The sequence below is a fragment of the Protopterus annectens genome, chromosome 3.part1 (genome assembly GCF_019279795.1).
Source record: "Protopterus annectens isolate FY-2018-M chromosome 3.part1, PAN1.0, whole genome shotgun sequence".
Lineage (NCBI taxonomy): Eukaryota > Metazoa > Chordata > Ceratodontiformes > Protopteridae > Protopterus > Protopterus annectens.
Window position 1 is genome coordinate 1,585,556,838 of NC_056732.1, and position 22,491 is coordinate 1,585,579,328.

General features: G+C 42.6%; 1 protein-coding gene across 1 annotated transcript in view; it reads right to left on the reverse strand.

Annotated features, from left to right (window-relative positions):
• LOC122797817 (msx2-interacting protein-like) overlaps positions 1-22,491 on the reverse strand; it is a 1,498,925-nt gene that overhangs the window by 82,199 nt on the left and 1,394,235 nt on the right. The gene's annotated exons all lie outside the window — the stretch shown is intronic.

The following is a 22,491-nucleotide window of genomic DNA, read 5'->3' on the forward strand; positions in this document are numbered from 1 at the left end:
GATTAGTTCCCTGTGCCTCTGTCCAGCAGAGCCACTGAAGTGATCCCCAGGGTAAACTTTCTGTTTCCCATCCACTCGTCAAGGTTTCTCTTGAAGAGTGTTAGCGAGGAGCTCAGCCTAATGTAGATATTGTATTATTGTATGTATTGTAATATTGTTCCAAAGCATGGGAAGTCTCTCGGACAGGAATCTATCCCTCCAGCACGTCCTACTTATTGTTGTGGTGAGGTTTAGATCCCTAGAGTGTGTGGCTTGAGGGGACATGGTTTTCTTTAGGTGGAGCAGGTACATCAATTCTGGGTTGGACATGGCCTTGTATGTCAGGCAGAGATCACCTCTGAGTAGGCGGTATGCAACCGAGTACAGCTGAGTTTCTTTAGTCGAGCTGCATAAGGCATCTGTTTGAGGTCAGTGATCCTCTTGGTGAGGTAGGTCTGTGGTCTTTTCAGCTGTTGCAGGTGTCTTGTAAGGTACATCCCAAATAAGGCGTTGTACTCTATGATGGGTCTGATGAGTGATGAGCAGAGAGGCACGATGACCTCTTTTGATCTGGATGCAAACCCTTTTGTGATTAGGTGGGCCACATAGAAGGATTTTCTAACCACTTTGGCAATGTGATTATCAAAGGAGAGAATGCTATCTACTTCGGTCACCAGATCCCTTATTACGTCTTTGTATTTAGCGGACTACCACCTATCCGGTAGTTTGTGGGTACTTTGTTTTTTCCAAAGGGGATGACTATGCACTTTTTGGCATTTAGCTTAAGGCCATGATTTTGACACCAGGTATCCGTCTCAGTGAGACCCTTTTAGAGGATGTCTGTGCCAGCCGGAGAGACAATTATAGCCCCTAGTTTGAAGTCGTCTGCGAACTTGGTCAGCCATAGTCCTCCTGTGCTTGCCTGTACCTCCTGAGATGTATATGCAGAACAGGAGGGGTCCTAGGACTGAGCCCCAGGGAATGCCACTTGCAACCAGTTTAGAGTCGGGCCCTAGCTCCCATAACTCTCACCATGTTGGTTCTGTCCGTGAGCCAGTTGGCAACCCATCTTGTGACATAGGGGTTTATGTTCAGGCTGGTGAGCATGTCTATACCACCAGAATGGGAAATGGTGTCAAAGGCCTTTGTGAGGTCTAGGTAGGCTGTGTGTACCACCTTTCCCTCGTCTATAGTCTTGGTAACTGTCTCAAAGAAGTCCACCAGGTTCAGGAGGCATGATCTGCCCGTAACAAAGCCGAACTGGATAGGGTCCAGTGTTTGGAGGTTCCCAATGTCTCTCTTAATGAGTTCCATGATGATGCGCTCCATAGCCTTGCAGACCAAAGCTAGTCAGGCTTACAGGGCGATAGTTCCCGGGGTCTGTTGTGGCTCCAACTTTGTGGAGCGGAATATCCGTTGCTGTGCACCACTCAATGGGTACGTAGCCTGTGGACAGGCTGAGTTTGAACAGTGTGTTTAGGTGAGGGGTTAGTTCGTCTTTGAGCTCATGTAGGACGCAGCCTGGGACACCGTCTGGTCCCATTGATGCTGTGTTTTTGGCTTTGGAGAGGGCTGTTTTAACCTGAGTGTCTGTGATTTCAGGGGCTCTACACTCTTCTGGTATGGTTATGGGCCCTTTTGGGGGTGAGAGGGGGTTGAAGTTTGCACTGAACCTGTCAGGATGTTGGCGATAGTGGTCAGATCAGTGTACTTTGTGCCATTCTGCACAAACTCCAAGCAGATCTGAGCATTGCCACTTAGATTCTTGACATAGCTAAAGAATGCATTGTGGTTATCTTTGGAGTCCTTGGCAATTTTTCTTTTGAAGCTCACCTTGGATGACTTTATGAGAGATTGTAGTTTCTTGCTGATACTGATCAGGGATGTCTTCCTTTCTTGGGATTTTACTCTTTTCTGTACTAGTTTCCTCCTTCTATTGTACAGCTTATTTATGGCAGGGGTCCACCAGACTAGTTTTCTTTTCTTGGAGGAGTGAGTCTTGGTTTTGCTTGGGATAGCGTGATCTATGCATTCTTGTAGGTGCCCGTAGAATGCATTAGTAAAGGATTTTGCAGCTTGCACAGCGTTATCCTTTAGCATGGGGGCTTTGAAACTTTCTACTCGGTCTTAAGTAACGTGAACTTTGCTTCTGAAAAATATTTCAAGGTGATTTCCTTGTCTGGGGGTGGGGGTGGGGGGTGTGGCTATCCAAAGTGATTTGTTTATGGTCAGATCTAACCAGCAAGGGGTTGATCTCCATTGGGGAACACCGGTCGCCCATGTTGGTGATGACCAGGTCCAGTATGTTGTCACCTCTGGTAGGAGTGCTGACCAGTTGATCCAGGACACTTGAGTTTATAAATTCTAGGAAATGTTGGGCAAGGGAGTTAGTACTGGAGTAGTTCTCCCAGTTAATGTTTGGGTAATTGAAATTGCCCAATATTAGGGTGTTTGGTAGGACCTTTATGTTTCCCAATGTTTCCAGAAATGCGGAATAGGGGTCCTGGGACATGGTGGGTGATCTGTAGCAAGCTACAATTTGAATTGCAGTTTTTCCCATTGTTAGTTGCACGTGGATGATCTCTGAAGCATCGTGTTGTGCCACTAACCTGGAGGTGTGGGTATCCTTGATGAATATGGATACGGCCCCCACCTTTTGTATTTTGGTCAGGGTTCTGTGGTGGAAATATATGGTATGAGTTGTAGCCTGGTAGTGCTGGTGTGCTCTCTGGAGCCTTAAACCAGGTTTCTGTTACTGCACATATATTGATTTTCTCCATCCTGAGGAGTGCCTCAAGTGCGTGCATTTTGAGGTTTAGACTTCTGGCACTGAGTAGCATTACCCTTAGTTTTTTGTTACTTGTGCTATTTATGGCGGTGGGTTTGTCTTTTGAGCCTTGCCTAAAAAAGGCACTATGGGGGTGGCAAGAGCCTTGGCCAGTACTCGAAAGCCTAAGGGTGACAGGTGCAAGCAGTCTCTGGCGAAGCAGCGTGGCTTGTCGAGCATGTCATCCCAGGCGGACAGACACTGGATCCCCTTTGAATGACACCAGAAACTTAACCAATTGTTGAAATTGATAATTTTTTCTTTATACCGTGGTGGTATTCTTGGTGAGGGTAGGATGCTACTCAGGGTTAGGGTCATACTGGCCTGGGCTACGTGATCAGAGAGCTCTTCCATGTCTCTTTATATGTAGTCCAGGGAGGTACGGCTCAGGTCATTCTCTCCAACATGGAAAATGACAGTCGTATTTGTACTTGTTCTGGAGTGACCTGAGTGCTTGTGGCGGATCCTGGCATCCGACAGGCAGCTAACAGTAACCTTTTCCTTATTCAGCCTAGTGAGTGGGACGTCAGGGTGCCTGACTATAGTCACCTGTTACTAGTATGTTGGGTATGTTATTTTGCCTTAAGGGCTGTGATTGCGTGGCACACTGGTTTTGTGAAGTATGTGTTTCATGGTTTGTGATGTGGGGGGGGGGTGGAGGTTGCTTGGATGTCTGCTTTGGAGGTCTCTGTTGCTTTTGCAGATTTTTATTTAGAGCCTCTGAATATGTTTTCGTATACTTATGTGTTTTTTGCCTGTGCTGGTTTAATGGGTCTATGTGAGACTGGTGGTGTGATGCAAGTATTTCCCTTCTCCTCTTTACTGTCTGATGTAGTCTTGGGTTGAGAGAGCTTAGCCTCCAGTTTGGCTGTATAACTGCATCTCTTGCATGTATTTGTGTTTGGTGGTAGGAAGAGGGGGTTGTCTGTGTACATGCGGCAGTTGTAACATTGCCTCAAAATGGCCAGACTCACCAGTTGGACTGGAGAGTACACTTGAAACTTGCCCTTTGGACATGCCTGGATAGGCACGGTGAACTGTTTTACTGAATGGCTGGTAAGGTTGTATACAGAGAGCCTTGTCCTCCTGTACAGTATAGGGGGGGTCTAATGCTAGGGTTTACAAGTGCTTGTTATGAGTTTTGAGCAAGTGTCGGGCTGAGAAATGAATGGTTTGAGTGCTTAAGTTGAAAGATTGTCTAGTTCCAAGGGAAAAATTGAAGAGGAGACTTTGTAGAGCCGGGAATGATACCCTTTGCTAATCCGCACCACCTGGCACGCAAAACCAGGCAAATGCGGTTTTTATTGCAGGGAAATGAAAAAGACAGAAATTAGCCCAAAACGGCTAATAAAATACTAATTTCTGGGCTGAAACCACTCCTCCAGGGACAGATAGGCTGCTCAAAGCTCCCCTCTCTCACAGGTGAGCAGAAAAACTTCCTTCTAAGTAAGGTATGGGTGGGCAAACAGAGATTTGTAACACAGCCCTACATTCAGCACTAACCTGAAAACTGGACTATAATAGCTTGGAATGGCGGGAAACAAGAATAAATATATATATATATATATATATATATATATATATATATTTATTTATTTTTTTTTTCCTCCAGAAAATAAAGCAGATACAATAAAAAAACACTTTAAATGCACAGAAAAGGATACTTATTGTTATATATCTCAGATCAGAGTTGCAGTCAATGCCCCTAGTAATAAAGTAGGAAGAAACACAAATACAGTAAAAGCAGATGAATAAAGTGTTTTTTTTTGTTATACATAAAACAATAGAAAACGAACAAACTGATTTAAACAAGTTACCCAATTAACCAGAAAAAGCTCAAAACTGAGCCCTGTTCCAGCAGTCGTCAATCAGACAAGCTCTAACTGCACAGTACTGCCACTAGGGTGCAGGGGAACCTTCTCCAAAAAAGGTTGGCCTGGATCAGTGCTCAAGTTATACAAACAAAGCTAGAGTCATCAGGCCTGAATCTGGTCTATGCTACAGCAATAAGGCACACCAATTTCAGAAAGAAACAGTTCAAATAAGCAGGCACAATAAGCCTGTGACCAGATATTCCCAGCTCAGAAGGGAAAAATCCAGCCTCTCCTCCCACAAAAGTGCAGACCACAAACCTTCTTAATGTAGAATAACTAGTCTGAAGCCCAAGTGCTTAAACCAGAACTAATACACTTTTAGAATAGCAGACACTGAGCCTTCAATCAGCAATTCCCAGCTTAGAAGGATGTAAGCTACCTGCCCTGCCACAACAGTGCAGACCACAAACCTTCTTCATGTAAAATAACTGGTCTGAAGCCCAAGTGCTTAAACCAAAAGGCTTAGAATAACAGTTACAATTTAATCAGACTACTACCAAGCAGTAATACATGCAGCAGAATAAATAAGAATTTAAGAAGAGGCAAAATCAAAATAAAGTAGGGGGAACATAAATACAGTAAAAGCAAATAAAGTGCAATTTTTTGGGGGGCATAACAGGATGAATGGTTATAGAATGTGGTACATCCACTTGCAGCATATCATAATTTCCCCTCAGTTTATGGGAATTCAGCAATTCATAATATCTCCTCAGTTTAGGGGGTACAGCCACTTGTTCACACAAAAATACACCACTCATCCTCAAACTACTCCTAGAAAATGAAAAATCATCAATTGGAGTTGGAGAGAACAAAATTCTTCTTCAACTGTCTTGGGCTTCAGAATCAGACAAAGAAAAAAACATGTATCTGCATCAAAATCTTCTGACATTTTCCTCAGGAATATACTGAGTTAATATACTGGTATGGATTTCTGCTCTCTAGGACAGAAAGACTGCAATAAACTCCAGGCCAAGGAAAAAAAAAATCTTTAAGAGCAGACAAAATGTCTTTGGAAGAGCAAAGTCTAACAATTTTATTTCTTTCTTCCTGGAAGGAGATTGATTGAGGAATAGCACTTCTATCATGGGCAAGAGGTCTCTTTCTCTGGCTCCTCATTGAAAAATTTCCTTGAAAAACTCCCAGAACAAAAGAAGGCAGTTCTCCCACATTTGGACTGGTCACTGGAATAAACACCGAGGGCATGACTAACCCCCAGGCCATGGTGGTGGTGGAAGGGCCTACATCAGAGGAACCTGGATAAACCAGCGAGTGTTCTGAAGAACAACAAATGCCCACTGCTAAGTTACCCACTACAGACTGAGGCACTACCTGAGCCTGCAATGTAGGCAAGGGCTCCTTATTATGTTTTCTCTCTAAGTACAGTGTGTGAAAAACTAGCAGGACAGGTATAAGAATCCATGCTGTAGCTGACAAAGAAGCTGAATTTCTGGTAAGCATTGCTGGGAATAGTCGGTTGAAAGGTAATTTGTCAGGCAAGTGTTCACAAGCATCACAAAGACTTAAACTTCTCCATACAGTCCCTCAAAATTCAAAAGTAAAAGCACAAGCAGTATCAGAAAGTTGCTTTCACAGAAAATGCACTGAAAGAACACAAGAAATAAAGATTAGCTGTTAAAATGTACATAAGCACCAAACATAAAATAAATTTCTAGGTGCTTAAATGCAACACCTTCAAGCAAACTGTCACGAGCAGTAAAATAATGAAGATAAGCTGCCACAAAGTACACGCAACAACAAATCACTCAATGAAGTACATACAAATACTTCCCCGTCATTAAATCCTTACACTTCAGTTAAAATATCTCAAAAGCAGTACATTTTCCTCACAAAACAGCTCCAGCACTCAATAATAATCCCTGTTTTAATAACAGTAGTTTCTGACAATATACTTCTGTTATTAAAAAAAAAACTGCTAGCCTTATACAGAAAAGAATCATCATCATCATTCTCTTTCGGCTTTTCCCGTTAGGGGTCGCCACAGCGGATCATCTCTTTCCATTTCTTCCTATCCTCTGCATCTTGCTCTGTCACACCAACCGCCTGCATGTCCTCTCTCACCACGTCCATAAACCTTATCTTAGGCCTTCCTCTATTCCTCTTACCTGGCAGCTCCATCCTTAGCATCTTTTTCCCAATATACCCATCATCCCTCCTCAGCACATGTCCAAACCAACGCAATCTCGTCTCTCTTGCTTTTTCTCCAAACTGTCCAACATGAGCTGCCCCTCTAATATACTGATTCCTAATCCTACCCATCCTAGTCACACCGATTGCAAATCTTAACATCTTTAACTCTGCCACATCCAGCTCTGACTCCTGCCTTTTTGTCAATGCCACTGTCTCCAACCCATATAACATAGCTGGTCTCACTACCCTCTTGTAGACCTTCCCTTTCACTCTTACTGGTACCCGTCTGTCACAAATCACTCCTGACACTCTTCTCCACCCATTCCACCCTGCCTGAACTCTCTTCTTCACCTCTCTTCCACATTCACCATTACTCTGAACTGTTGATCCCAAGTACTTAAACTTGTCCACCTTTACCAACTCTACTCCCTGCATCCTCACCATTCCTCTACCCTCCCTCTCATTTACACACATATATTCTGTCTTAGCCCTGCTGACCTTCATTCTTCTGCTCTCTAGAGCATATCTCCACCTCTCCAGAGTCCCCTCAACCTGATTCCTACTCTCACTACAGATCACAATGTCATCTGCAAACATCATAGTCCACGGGGCCTCCTGTCTGATCTCATCTGTCAACCTGTCCATCACCACTGCAAATAAGAAAGGACTCAGAGCTGATCCTTGATGTAATCCCACCTCCACCTTAAATGGATCTGTCACTCCCACTGCAGTCCTCACCACTGTCACACTACCCTCGTACATATCCTGTACCACTCTTACGTACTTCTCTGCCACTCCCGACTTCCTCATACAATACCACAACTCCCCTCTAGGCACCCTGTCATATGCTTTCTCCAAGTCTACAAAGACACAATGCAACTCCTTCTGACCTTCTCTGTATTTCTCCAACAACACTCTCAGAGCAAACATTGCATCTGTAGTGCTCTTTCCTGGCATGAAACCATACTGCTGATCACTAATCATCACCTCTCTTCTTAACCTTGCTTCCACTACTCTTTCCCATAACTTCAAGCTGTGACTAATCAGTTTTATCCCTCTATAGTTACTGCAGCTCTGCACATCACCCTTATTCTTAAAGATAGGTACTAAAACACTTTTTCTCCACTCCTCAGGCATCCTCTGACTTTCCAAAATTTCATTAAACAATCTAGTTAGAAATTCCACTGCCATTTCTCCTAAGCACCTCCATGCTTCCATTGGTATGTCATCTGGGCCAACAGCCTTTCCATTCTTCTTATACAGAAAAGAATACATCAAAATATTTAAAAAGGCAATACTTTCTATAGGGAAGGGTTCCCCTATGGGAACTTATCTGCCACAAATGGATCCTGTAGCCAATGGCTTCTCCTGTGAAGAATCAGCAATGCTTTCACTCGAGGTGGCATGGAAGTAATGAATATTTATTCACTGTGACTGCTCATTTCTTTCCTTTGGGTTGTCCAATCAGCAGTTAAAATGCAAGTGTGGGATAGAGCCAGAGGTTTGTGAAGTTGACTGGCTGTTTCCTGGGCAAGAAACAACCAATATAGCCAAAAGACTACCGCGGCAATAAGAATGATGAACGTATGGAAGTTCAGAACTTTCATGGCCAGAGTGGCGGAGGTGTAGGTCTTTCTGCCAAATCAGTCTAAGTCTACTCTCCTCTTGGGGGACTCCAGAGACACTACAACTGGGTCTGCCACCGGACTGTTACAGAGATGCTTGTGGGACTCATGAACTCTATATCAGAGATCAGGCTTCCTGGGGGCATGGAAAAAAGAATCTGGCTGCAGTTATATGTCAGAAAGCACATCTTCCAAGACTTCATGTACTGGAGGTACAGCCACGGCTCTAGGTTCAGGAAATTTCAAGAGCCTTCTTAAATTGGCTTGAGCCTAAGAGAGTTTCCTAGATTACAAATGTAAAGTTTCCTTCATTCTGTGAAGGTTATCATGAAATATTAACATAAGTAAGGCTGAAGACAAGTTGTCTTCTGAGTCTGTATCCACAAATTAAGGTAGAGTAAGTTAAGGTAGATGCTCAACATAAGCAAGTTCTTCCTCATTTTCTGACTAACGAATCTGAGTCTCCCCGGGAAGAGGTACCCCTTTTCCTTTTCTTGGGGGGGGGGGGGTGAATCCTGGAACAGGTTCTATTTCCAGGGTGGGCTGCCTAGATTTCATGAAATTCATAAAATCCTGTGCCAGTCTGACTAGGTAGTGTAGACAGACATGGGCAGAAGTGACAGGGCATATGGATAGTGTTGGTTGGGGAAAATCTATCTGCCATTTTTGTTTGGGTCCCTTGGGTTTAGGAGGGGTGGACGAAATAGCCTCGGACTGTAGGTGGATGGCCACAACCTCATTCTGCTTCACAGGAATTTCTTCCCAAGGAATAACCAAGGGAATGCCGTCCTCTCCCTCCATAAATAGAACCCTGACGTCAAATGCTGTAGCCTGAGGAGTTGCTTTGGATCCAACCCATGCTGGTCTGGTGTTAATGTGTGAGGACTTGCAGTAACCTCCAAAGGGGATGTGTCAGAGGATTCTGGCCTAAGAAGAACTGCACCAGGGGCTTGCAAAAGTACTGCACTTGTGTCAATAACTTTGAGCCATGTGAGGATATTAGACATAGGGGTGTCATTGGCATCTCACACATCCTTCTTCAAAACTTTCTCCTTACACTTCCTCAGGATAATGGTTTGGGAACTGATGGGAGACCATGAAGTGCTACCTGAAAACAGGCACCAACTGAGGGTTTTGGTCCCATTCTTTATGGTTCTATCTTTAAACCTAGCACAAAGGTGATGATTGGCCCTCATTAGGCCAATCACAGAGTACAATGGCCCACTTGGCATGCACCTCACTAGACACCTGCAACAACTGGAGAGCCCGCAAAAGTACCTCACAAAGGGGATCCTAGGCCTTAAACACTTCTCCTATATGGACAGACTCAAAAAACTCCAACTGTTCTCTGTCTCATATCGCCTACTTAAAGGCGATCTCTGCTTAACTTACAAAGCCATGTCTGATCCAGCTCTGTTAGAAATGCTACATCTAAAGAAATCCCAATTCCTCTGCACCACACGCTCCAGAGACCTCAACCTCATTACCACAACTAACAAAAACATGCTGGAGGGTCAGGTTACCATACATGTCAAGCAGAGCACCTCGTTGACCCTCTTCAAGAGAGATCTTGATGAGTGGATGGGAAACAGAAACTTCACCCTGGGGATAACTCCAGTGGCTCTACTTGACAGAGGCACTAGGAATGGGAAGTAAGGTCAGGTGGCACTATGCCAGGGTAATCCTATGGCTAGGCTTGTAAAGTCCCCAGGGCCATTAGCCTAGTACACACCTATGAACCTATGAACAAAATGTGCTGTTAGGCACATCATGCTCAGGCCTTACACAGAACAAACAATAAGAGTGAAAGTCTTTGTGAGGGATCTGTTCCCCTTACGAGATGGGGTCATTTACTTTTTGAAAGCTAAATATTATACAGCTACATACTATTAATGGTAGTAGAGAGTTTCTCTAATATGGTACTTAGCTGAATCCTCTGGTTTCAAGCTGACAGATGGACTGATGGCTCAAACACATGATTTGCACACTGGACTGACATGGCAAGAAAGAAATGGGGATTGTGATGGCCGATGATCCTTTATACCAATGATGTAATGGCATCAGCCAGCAAAGCAGTCTGATGGCTGGGGGATCAGTGACAGCCTTTGGTACTTCAGCTAGCCATAGGTTTCTGCATGGCAGGAAGTCCCAAGACTACGTATGACAACAATGACTAATAAGTCATATCACTGCTGGAACCTGTGTCTAACACAGCTCTTTTCAAACTATCTGCAAATATACACAGCTAAGTACATTTTTTTGGTTCTTCAGAATTGTGTACTGTAAATTGTTGCTGGACTAATTTTATTCAGAGTTGTGCACTGTTACTTTTGACTTACTGTATAGTTTTTCAGATCTCTGCTGAAAGTGTTTTGTCCCACCCTCCCTATTTCTGGTTTGTTGTTTAAATTTGGTGGCTTTTGCAGGTGCCCGCCCCACTGTAGATTTGATCTGGGACACTCCCCCCAGTCCCATCTCTTTACCACATTCTACCTAATGCACTCCTTCTGCACTTGTTTTTAGTCATTTTTAATTTAATTGCATTTTTTTAAACTGTGTTTGGTCTAACATTGCTACATACTCAAGTATGCTAGCTTGCACTGCATTTGAATTGTTGTTACTGCTGTTTTAGCTACTTTTCTGTAATAAACAAACAAAAAAACTAAGCCTGTTTCCTACCTTTCCTGTAACTAGTGTAGTCCAGATACAGATTTGCGGTATCCAGGACTGTATGTAAGCTTCTGAGCCCCTACATGCCTTTGTGTTGGAGAGAAGCCTTGTAGCTTGTCAGTTGGAGTGGTAAGCACTAGGTAATCTGTCTACCACATAAGGAGTGGTTCTCGCCCAGAAATTGTAGTTATTGGCCGTTTTTGAAAGCCCGCATTTGCACTTGTTTCTTTCCTGTAACTAGTCTAGTGCAGATACAGATTCTTAGTTTTAGCACTTAAATTTGCTTATTCCTGCTCAGCACTTGTTCAGAACTTGTAAGAACTAAATAAGCAACTAATTACTATAGCACTCATCCTTCCTCATTACCTAGAGGAAAACAGTTTTTGCACTTACTTTCCCCACTTGCTTAGAGAAAAACAGCTCTTGTACTCACTTTCCTCACTTATCTAGAGGAAAATATTTTTTTATTCAGGCATGTCCAAGGGTCAGCTCCCAGTGTTTTCTCCTATCTGATGAATCTGGGCATCTTGGGGCAATGTAGAAATTGCCTCATGTACACAGACAACCCTCTCCTCCTACCACCCAACAATACAACCTGTGAGAGATGCACTTATCTAGCCAAACTGGAGGTAAAGCTCTCTCCAACCAAGACTGAACTTGACAGTCAAGAGGAGAAGGTAAACACTTGCACCGCACCACACTTATCACATAGTCTCACTAAATCTACACCACCAAAATCCACACATAGAAACACAAAAACATTCGCGGAGGCTCTCAATAATAACCTGCCCAAGCAACAGAGACCTCCAAAGCAGAAACACAAGCAACCTCCACCCCCCCCCCAACACAACACAAATGACACATAGCCCACAGACTCAGTGTGCCACTCGACCACGGCCAATAAGGCAAAGCAATGTATCCAACACACTAGTCATAGGTGACTCTACAGTCAGGCACACTGATGTCCCACTCACCAGGCTAAACGAGGAGAAGGTTACAGTCAGCTGCCTGTCGGGTGCCAGGATCTGCCACATAACCCATGCACTCAAGTCACTCCACAACAAGTACAAATATGACTCTGTCATTGTCATTGTTGATGTGAACTACCAGAGACGTACCTCCCTGGACTACATGAAGAGAGACATGGAAGAGCTCTCTGATCTTGTAGCCCTGGCAGGTATGACTCTAGCCCTGAGTAGCATTCTGCCATCACCCAGAATGATACCGCAGTACAAGGACAAAATGATTGACTTTAACAATTGGCTAAGCTTCTGGTGTCATTCTAAGGGGATCCAGTATCTGTCTGCTTGGGATGACATGGTCGACAGACCATGATGCTTTGCCAGAAATATCCTACACCTGTCGCCCCTGGGATTCCAGATACTGGCTAAGGCTCTTGCCGCCCCTATAGTGCCTTTTTTAGGCAAGGTTCAAATGACAATTTCACCAACATAACAGGAACAGGCAAGCAAAAACTGAGGGTAATGCTAAAAGTCTAAATCTCAAAATGGACTCACTCGAGGCACTCCTTAAAATGGAGAACACTGATATCTGTGCAGTGACCGAGACCTGGTTCAAGGCTCCAGACAGCACCCCTGCACTACCAGGCTATAACTCATACCACACGTTTCGGCCACGTAACCTGGACCGGAACACCAAAGGCAGAGGTTTGTCCATATTCATTAAGGATATACACACACCTCCAGGCTAGTTGCTCAGCATAATGCATCCAAGGTTATCCAAGTGCAACTAACTCTGGGCAAAACTGCAATCCAAATTTTAGCTTGCTACAGATCCCCCACCATGCCCCAGGATTTCCACTCCTCTTTTCTTGATGTACTGGAAAATATTGGGGTTCAACCAAACACCCTAATAATGGGCGATTTCAACTACCCCACCATTAACTGGGAAAACTACTCTTGTACCAACTCCTTCACACAACGCTTTCTGGAATTCATAAACTCCAATGCCCTGGATGAACTTATCCACACCCCCACCAGGGGCAACAATATTATAGACCTAGTTATTACCAACATGAGTGACTGGTGTTCCACACCTGAAGTCAACTCCTCGTTGGTCCAATCCGACCATAAGCTAATCACCCTTCATATCCACATCCCGCCCCCACCCCCCAATTAAGGAAACCACAGTAAAAAATTTCTCCAAAGCCAACTTCATGCTTCTTAAGACAGAAGTGGTGAACTTCATGCCACCCATGCAGATGGGCAATACAGTTACGACTGCTGAATCCTACACAAATGCACACTATAAGCACTTACACGAATGCATAGATCTTGCTATCCCAAACAGAACCAAGATGCTATCCTCCAAAAAATGGAAGCCAATCTGGTGGTCCCCTGCCATAAACAAACTGCACAACAGAAGGAAGAAACTGTTGCAAAAGAGAGTAAAATTCCATGAATGGAGGAGCTCCCTGGTCAGCCTCAGTAAGAAGCTGAGATCACTTATAAGATCCTCCCAAAGCTAGCTACGAAAACAAAATCGCCACTGACAACGACAATGCATTCTATAGCTATGTCAAGAATCTCAATGGCAACATCCAGATCTGCTCTGAGTTGCAGCACAACGGCACGAAAATTACAGAACCAACTGATATTGCCAACATCCTGGCAGATAGGTTCAGTGCTAACTTTACCCCCTTCACCCCCTAAAGGACCCATATCTATAAAGGATGGATGCAGAGTCCTTGTAATCACAACTACGCAGGTAAAGGCTGCACTCTCTAAAGCCAAAAACACAGCATTTATGGGACCGGACAACATCCCAGGCTGCATTTTACACGAACTTCCGAACGAACTGGCTCCCCACCTAAGCACCGTGTTCAATCATAGCCTCACATCAGGCTTTGTGCCCACTGAATGGCATACAGCAACAGTTATCCCACTCCACAAAGGGGGAGCCACCACTGATCCTGGGAACTATCGCCTTTATTAGCCTGACAAGCCTGGTCTGCAAAACCATGGAACGTATCATCATAGAACTCAAACAAAGACATTGGTAACCTCCAAACTCTGGATCCCACCCAATTCGGGTTTGTGAAAGGCAGATCATGCCTCCTGAACCTGATCAACTTCTTTGAGGCAGTCACCAGAGACGTAGATGAGGGTAAGGTGGTTCACACAGCCTATCTTGACTTCGCCAAGGCTTTCGACACCATCCCCCATTCTGGAATTATAGCTAAACTCACTAAACTAGGTATAAATCCTTACGTCACAAGATGGGTTGCCAACTGGCTCACTGACAGAACCCACACAGTAAAAGTTGCACACTCCAAACTGACCTCAAACCAGTGACAAGTGGAGTACCACAGGATTCAATCCTGAGACCTTTTCTGTTTGGTATCTACTTCTCTGAAGTACAGGCTAACACAGAAGGCCTCTGGCTAACGAAGTTTGCAGATGACTGCAAACAAGGAGCCATAGTCGAGTCCCCAACTGATGTGGAAATCCTACAGAAGGGCCTCGCTGAGAGAGATGTCTGGTGTCAGAGCCATGGCCTCAAGCTCAATGCCAAAAATTGCATTGTCATCCCCTTTGGTAAAAACTCTGTATCCATAAACTACTACATAGACAGTAGTCTACTTAACACCGAATGTGTGATAAGAGACCTTGGGACCCAGGTGGACAGTAGTCTGTCCTTTGATAGTCACATCGCCACAGTAGTCAGGAAGCCCTTCTACGTGGCACACCTCATCATAAAAGGGTTCTCATCCAGGAAAGAAAGAGGTCATTGTTCCCCTCTACTCAACACTCATTAGACCCATTATAGAATACAATGCCCCTTTTGGAATGTACCTCACAAGACATCTGCAGCAGCTGGAAAGGCCACAGAAGTACCTCACTAATAGGATTACAGGCCTCAAACAGATGACCTACACTGACTGTCTCAAAAAATACAAGCTTTACTCCATAGCATATTGCCTACTCCAAGGTGATCTCTGCCTAACAAATAAAGCTAGGTCAAACCCAGAGCTGTTGGACATGCTACACCTAAAGAAATCCCAATCCCTCCAAGCTACACGCTCTAGGGTCCTAAACCTTGTCACCACAATAAACAGGACATGCTGGAGGGATAGATTCCTGTCCCAGAGACTTCCCATACTCTGGAACAGGCTACCCATCTATGTCAAGCAAAGTTCTTCATTTGCACTCTTCAAGAAAAATCTTGATGAGTGGATGGGAAATAGGAAATGCACCCCGGGGATCACTTATGTGTCTCTGCTCGACAGTGGCACAGGAAAATAACTTTCTTGGGTGGCATAAGCCAGGGAACTTTGTTGGCTAGGCTTACACAGGCCCTCGGGCCGATAGCCTAGTACCTACCTATGAACCTATAAGTGAATTATTCTAATTGCCTTTGGGGGAAAAAAGGTGTTACAAAATAACACTTACATTTTCCTACTTTATTTTGACTAGTACTCTTGATGATCAAGGGTACTGGAGGTAATGCAAATAAAAACGGATCTGTCCAGTTCAGGGAGAAGGCATTTATTTTCTAAGGTTCTGCAGTTGCTGTCCTGCAGCAGCAGCCTCTCAGATGCTTAGATAGGGGGTAATCAGGTCTATTTCTGGTACACTCCACATCCTGGTGTGTTTTTCGGCTTTTCCCGGTTAGGGGTCGCCACAGCGGAACTCCGGTCCGCTACTGATTTGCAGTAGATTTTTACATGCTGATTTGCCGGCCCTGACGCACAACCTTCAACGAAGGTACGCTCATTCACGCACGTCTCCACACAGAGGACGCTCTAGCTGAGAATCGAACCGGACGTCTTACTGTGAGGCGACAACGCTACTGCAGCACCACCACCACAGTGAACACTCCACATCCTGGTCAGATCAAAAAATATACCCCTATTTAGCATCCATCCGTTGGGGCTGGGGTCGGTTACAGATCTGTCCAGCCGGTCTGCCAGAAGATTTTGTCAACAGGGAAAGCAAGCGGCAGTTAGTATCATGCCTGCCTCTGCAAATATCTTCTAGGCCTGCATGGTCAGCCTACCGAGTTCCTCCTCAGTTATTTAAATACCACATGACCTGAGATGCTGTCTATCACTACCTGATGAATGCCTTTGTTCAGGAAAGGGGTGAATGCCTTTGGAGTTAGAATGACCACCATCACTACTTTTACGTATTTCTTCTCATCTTGCTCTTCCATTTTCCCTCAACTTGAAGAGCTCCAACAAGTCCCCCAAGCTAGATCTGAGGAATCTGTGGTGAGAGTCACTGTGAGATCATTTAACAGCACTCCTTGGCTCTGACTACATTGCGCTTTTCAACATGGCATCTCCTTTCTGATACATAGAAAGAGTGGGATTGGGTCTCTAACAAATAAGTGTTGACACCACCTGTTGCTAAAGTAACACTGAAACTTTTTTTCCTTATGTAGGTGGGAAAGGGGCACCATGAGGATGCAGTGTAACCCAACAGTCTGAGGTCTTTGCTGGCAGAGACTTCCTTTTGCTGCAAAATGTTTTGGAAGTGTAAGATGGGTCACTTTTTCCAATGGGAGGAATGGGGATGATGTGAAGCCTAAGGGTGACTGAGATAGGTGGGTAGGCAGTAATGTCCTACATCTGTGATTAGGTTTCACATTCCCTACTCCCCTCTCTGGTTAAGTCATGGTGGGGGGTGGGGGTGGGGGGTGCAGGCATGCAATGGAAACTCAAGCATGACTTCACAATGATTTCCGCAAGACTACATCCTCTATTACACAAACCCCAGCTTACATCAGGGACATCATGGGGAATGTCCACGAAACCACCTCCATCCCTCCCTGACACTGTCAATAGCCTGAGCTGTTAATTGAACCTGGGTCAACTGTGCAGTAGTCAGGACTTTATCCCTCTATGCCACAGGAGGTGCACAAACTCCAAAGCCTTCAGAATCTCCTGATGTGACTGCTAGGATAAGACAATCATCTAGGCAGTATGTCTGGCTGCCTTTTGTCCTGCAGTAGGCAAACACTGGAAGCAGGCATTCTGTAAACACTCTGTGTGCAGCAGACAAACCAAATAGCATGGATGTGAAATGGAAATGTTTCCCCCCGCTGTAGATCTGAGATAGCTGTTGTGACCTCTGGTGATGGGGATATGAAGCTAAGTGTTCCTTAGGTGTAGAGTGACCATAATGGCCTGAAGTGGAAGGAGCAGTAGCTGGCTTTGGAGAGATAACATTTTGTATACTGGCACTACAAGAAACATTTTTAGATATGACAGATCCAGAATGAGTTTCCATGTGCCTTCTTTTCTTGGAACTAGGAACAACCTTCCTCTCAGGGACCAGACTGATGAACCCAGAGTGCATCATCTCTTTCAAGACTTGAAAGAATGAGTTCCAAATGATCTTTGGGGACTGATGGAATGCCTCAGCATTTTGAAATCTTTTGGAATTACAATCTGAAGCCTTTTCAAATGATGCTTAGTACCCACTGACCATAGGTAATTCCTTACTAAGGTTTTGCAAGGAAGACCAAGTGCCCTTCAAGAGTGTGTCTGATGGAAGAAGGACAGTTGGGGGAATGCGAGGAGAGTTGTGGTGGGCAAGTGAGAGGGGGACAGCATGGCAAGTCATGGCTGATCCCTCTGGCGGGCTCATCAATGAAGACCTACAGACATCTATTTAGGCCTTACCTGTCATTACATTTTGACCTTGGCCTATTTTTTCCTTTTGCCACGTCTGCCACTGTCCTGTAAAGGCCATGTTTTATCTAGGCAATTCTTGCTGAACTTACGGGCTTGGGCCTGAAAAAGCTGATTAACAAACTGCATGGTCTACCCCTCTTATTCCAGTTTCTTGAAAACCTACTGAACGGGGGATCCAAAGAGAAGATCTTTGTCCAGAGGTGCATTCACTATTTACATGGTCTAGAGGAAACACAGTCCATAATCAGGCTTCTCTTCAAATACTTAACCTATCTGGAAGCATCACTCTTACAAGTCCAGTACTTTTAGTGAGCCTCGCCACTGTCACAGCCCAACCACTGAAATAAATGATCATAATACTAACAATACAAAACTGTTGTACACTGATGCTAACAAAAAAAAATCTGTACTCAAGCCTAAAACTTTTAAGACTAGCCATCAGAGTTAACCCCTTAATACATCTACTCCACATACCACCAGAGCATCAATAATATTAGCATTTCACCAACAGCTAGTTGTCTTTACAGTTGCTGTCAGTTTTTAGTGAGGTGTCTACTACTACTTCGAGGTTGAGAGATTCTAGTCCTACAAGGTAGCTTAAGTTTCTTCCTTCAATTATGCAGTTTGTTTATATTTGCAAACCAAATAGATGGTTTATTTTTGAATTAATAATGGTCAAAGTCGCAAGAACAGTTACAGTGCACGGCGGAAAAAACACACACACACACACACACACACACACACACACACACACACACACACACACACACACACACACACACACACACACACAACAGAATCCAATATAACAAAACCTAATTTATTAAGACCACATACCGGTTTTGACAAAAGCCTTCTTCAGTAATGGTAACATAAAAAATCCAAACTCAAAAATTTGTTTATTACTTCCTGTTACTGACATCACTAAACCAATTAATTTTCTTTTAAAAGTATATTAACATAGAATCCAATTTCACTAATATTCATTCAGAGTGGGAGAAAATATTGCTCCCAATTGAACAATCCATAATGTTCCTTCTGACTAAGTATTTGTTTCCATCCCGAATTATTTGGACATTTAATCATGACTATCTATTCCGGATGTTTGCACAAATGCTTAAACAATTCATTGGATTCTTACTGACATCTAATGTCAATTAAATGTTCAAATACGAGCAAATAAATATATAAACCTCTGTTAATTACAAGTAATAATAGTTTTCAACTCAAACAGAAGTTTTGGCTGATAAATGAGTAACAACACAGAAAAAATCTATTTCAAATTTGACTATCCAACAATGTCTGTACTTCAACCAAGTACACAAGTCCTTTTTATAATGATTAAAATAATTTCTTACAGTTTTGCCACTTCTATAAGAGAAAAAACATTTGTTTTAAAAAAAAATATATTTATTAAATTATTTATGACATAGACAATCATACATTTATATACATGAAAACAGACCATACTGATATAATCGTAGTTGCAAATATTATACAATGCAAACCATACTGACAATTTTAGTTGTAAACATTACACATCACTTATAATCTACCTAATCATTGTCAGTCAAACATCACATAGCCTATTCAAACCCTGCCTTCTTTTAAACCTCATTCCTCCCCGTATGTATTGTTCCTACAATTCCCATTTTTCCTATGGAATCTGCTCCTATCCTTTTCTACTGATCCCAATTCCAGTTGTTTTATCTCTGTTACTAGATTCACTTCTTCTAGTACAGTTGGTTTACACTTGATTTCCATTTTCTAGTAGTTGTTTTTGTTGGCTGCCACCATCATTACACTCAACAAGGCCTTACTATGTGTATGCAATTCTGATTCTGCATTATAGTTCAGAAACATCATCTCCCTAGATACACAAATTTGCTCACCCAGTATCTCTGACAGAGTAGTCTGAAAGGAATCTTTAAACTCTGCCAACTCATTACACTCTCAGAAAATACGTTCCCAATTACCTCTTTCTCTTCTCCATCACACCTCCAATATTTGGTGTCTACCGAGGAAAAATTCTCTGGAGTACACTTGGGGTATAAAAATACCTATGTAAACATTTCCAAGCAAAACCCTAAATCTTCTAGATTTAATGTTACATACTGGGGAGACACACATATACCCCCACATTGTTTCTTTGTGAACCGCTTATCCAATCTCTCTTCCCAAGCCTTTCAAACCTCCTCTGATTGATTCTTATTGTTATTATGTAATATTTTACATGCTCTACTAATTATTCTGTTCTAGATTCCACTAAAACTCTATCAGTGCTGGTCCTTCATTTAGGACCACCCCTATTTCTTTCCATTTGCCTATACTCTGATATCAATCATTGATACGGAAGGCAATCTCTAACCTGCAGTCCAAATAAATTCTTAGCTTCTTCCCATTCTATTACCTTTCACTCTCTAGTTACTTGCTCCCAATACCTTGGTTACTTTTACCATTTTTTTCCAATAAATTCCAGCCTCCTTTTGCCTATTGTCTGTATCCCTAATTGCAGCCATCTCTATCCATAGAATTTCCTTTCTCTATTCCAACCTTTGCTTAGTTCTTAGAATACTTTATGCTATTTTACGAATATAATATTCTGTAAGATTGTTGTTACTCTCCTTAAAGATCTGCATCCAAAGTCCCAGTCTCTCCTTGTTTCTTGAGCCACCCCCCGTTTCGTCATCATCTCTTTCCACTTTGAAATATAAGTTTCTGCTTGTGCTATGTTTAGAAGACTTAACTGTGTAGCTCTGAAATACCCCTTCAAATCGGGTAATCCCAATCCACCTTGTTCTACTGGAAAAATCAACTTATCCTGCTTGATTCTTGCTTTTTTCCAATCCCAGACAAAATCTTTATTAATCACCATCCACAACTTCTCTGGTTGATAAAAATATGCTTGACCTGTGTACAAAACTAAAGGGACTAGAAACATTTTAACTGCTTGAATCTTACTATCCATATAACAGTGCTTCAAATTTCTCAGTTTTTGTATTATCTTTTGTTTACTCTCTTCCCACATATCCTTAGCTGCCACACTGGAATCATTTTTAACCCAGATTCCTAAATACTTTATCATGCCCACATAAATATGGATATTGCTGAACTAATTTGTGTGTGGGTACATAACTTCCTGCTGTTGCCTTTGTTTTAGCTTCATTAATTTTGTATCCCAAAAAGATTTCAAACTGCCTCAAAATGTTCTCACAACAATGAAATGTTCTTTGTATAAAATAAGATAATCTGCAAAATAGAACCAGTTTTTCTTGAGTACCATATAAATTATATCCTTGAATTTCTGAGTCCTTTGTTTTCTTTGTCAAAGGTTGTAAATATAAAACAAATAGAGAGGAAAGAGGACATACCTGCTTAGTTCCACTACTCAAGAAGAAATCATCAGACAGGAACCCACCCACTTTAATTTTCGCCTCTGATCATATATCCTTCCTCATATATCCTCCTAATCAACCTTATAATTTATCTGGGAATGCAAATGCTTCCGTTGCTCTGCTCATAAAGCTTACTCTGTCAAATGCTTTCTGTGAATCAAGACTCATCAACAAAAGTGGCATTTTCTAACATTCGGCTTCCCTCTGGATCATCAATGGTCTGTTAATTTTGTTAAATGTTTGTCTTCCCTTCACAAAACCGCACTGATCCATATCTAAACAATTTTTGCATAACTTATGCCATTCTTTCAGCCATTACAAACAAAAACACTTAATAATCATTCACCTTATAATCATGGTTTATTATTGAAATGGACCTGTACGAAGCTGGATCTGATGGATCTTTGCCCTCTTTAGGTATTACAGCTATCACTGCTTTCTTCCAAGATTTGGTAATCCTTCTTTTAAAATACTGTTAAACAAAACCTTTTAGATCTTTATCATTTTTTTTCCCTACTAGGTTCCAAACTTCCACAGGAATACCATCTATTCCTGGGGACTTGCCTGTGGATTGGTTATATATCAAAATTTTTAAATCACCTCCTCCTATCCCAGCTGTCAGCAATTTAACCTCATCTACCTCTAACCTTGGCATATTTAATTCTTCCATAAACATTTCAATTTGTATTCTTTCTTGATTTCCATATTTCTTTGCTTTATACAGACTTTCACTGACTTTCTGAAATATTTTTAATACCTCTACAGGATCTCTTGTCATCTTCCTTAATAGAAGCTCCCTAAACTTGGCTACAGCCCTTACTACTTTCTGTTGCCTGAGTCGTTTTGCTAAAAGTTTTTGTACTCAAGAATTTTTTATCAAAAAACAGTTGCTTAACAGCGATCTTTCTAAACTCGTGCATATTATCGAGGTTATCCCTTACTTTCTGTTTAGAATTCTGCAGTTGCTTCTCCTCTTGTTCTGTGACATTTTCCCCTATTCTGCAATACTTCAATATTTGTCAGTCCCTCTAAATAATTTTTACTTCTTAACCATATCACCCCTTTCTTTTATTTCCACCCTATTTTTAAACTCCAGTTTAATTTCATCCCACCCACTAGCTATATTTTCAGAAAAAATTTCTGTCTTCTCTAACAGTTCCTGAATAGTTTCCACTACCCATTCCTTAAATTCCTCTCATTTCAACAGACAAGTGAGAAAGTGTCAGTGTCTCATTTTTATTTCATTACCCCGTGTTTTATTTTAGTTATTATTGTCACATGATCTGAGATAGTTATTGGGTATGTATCAAGA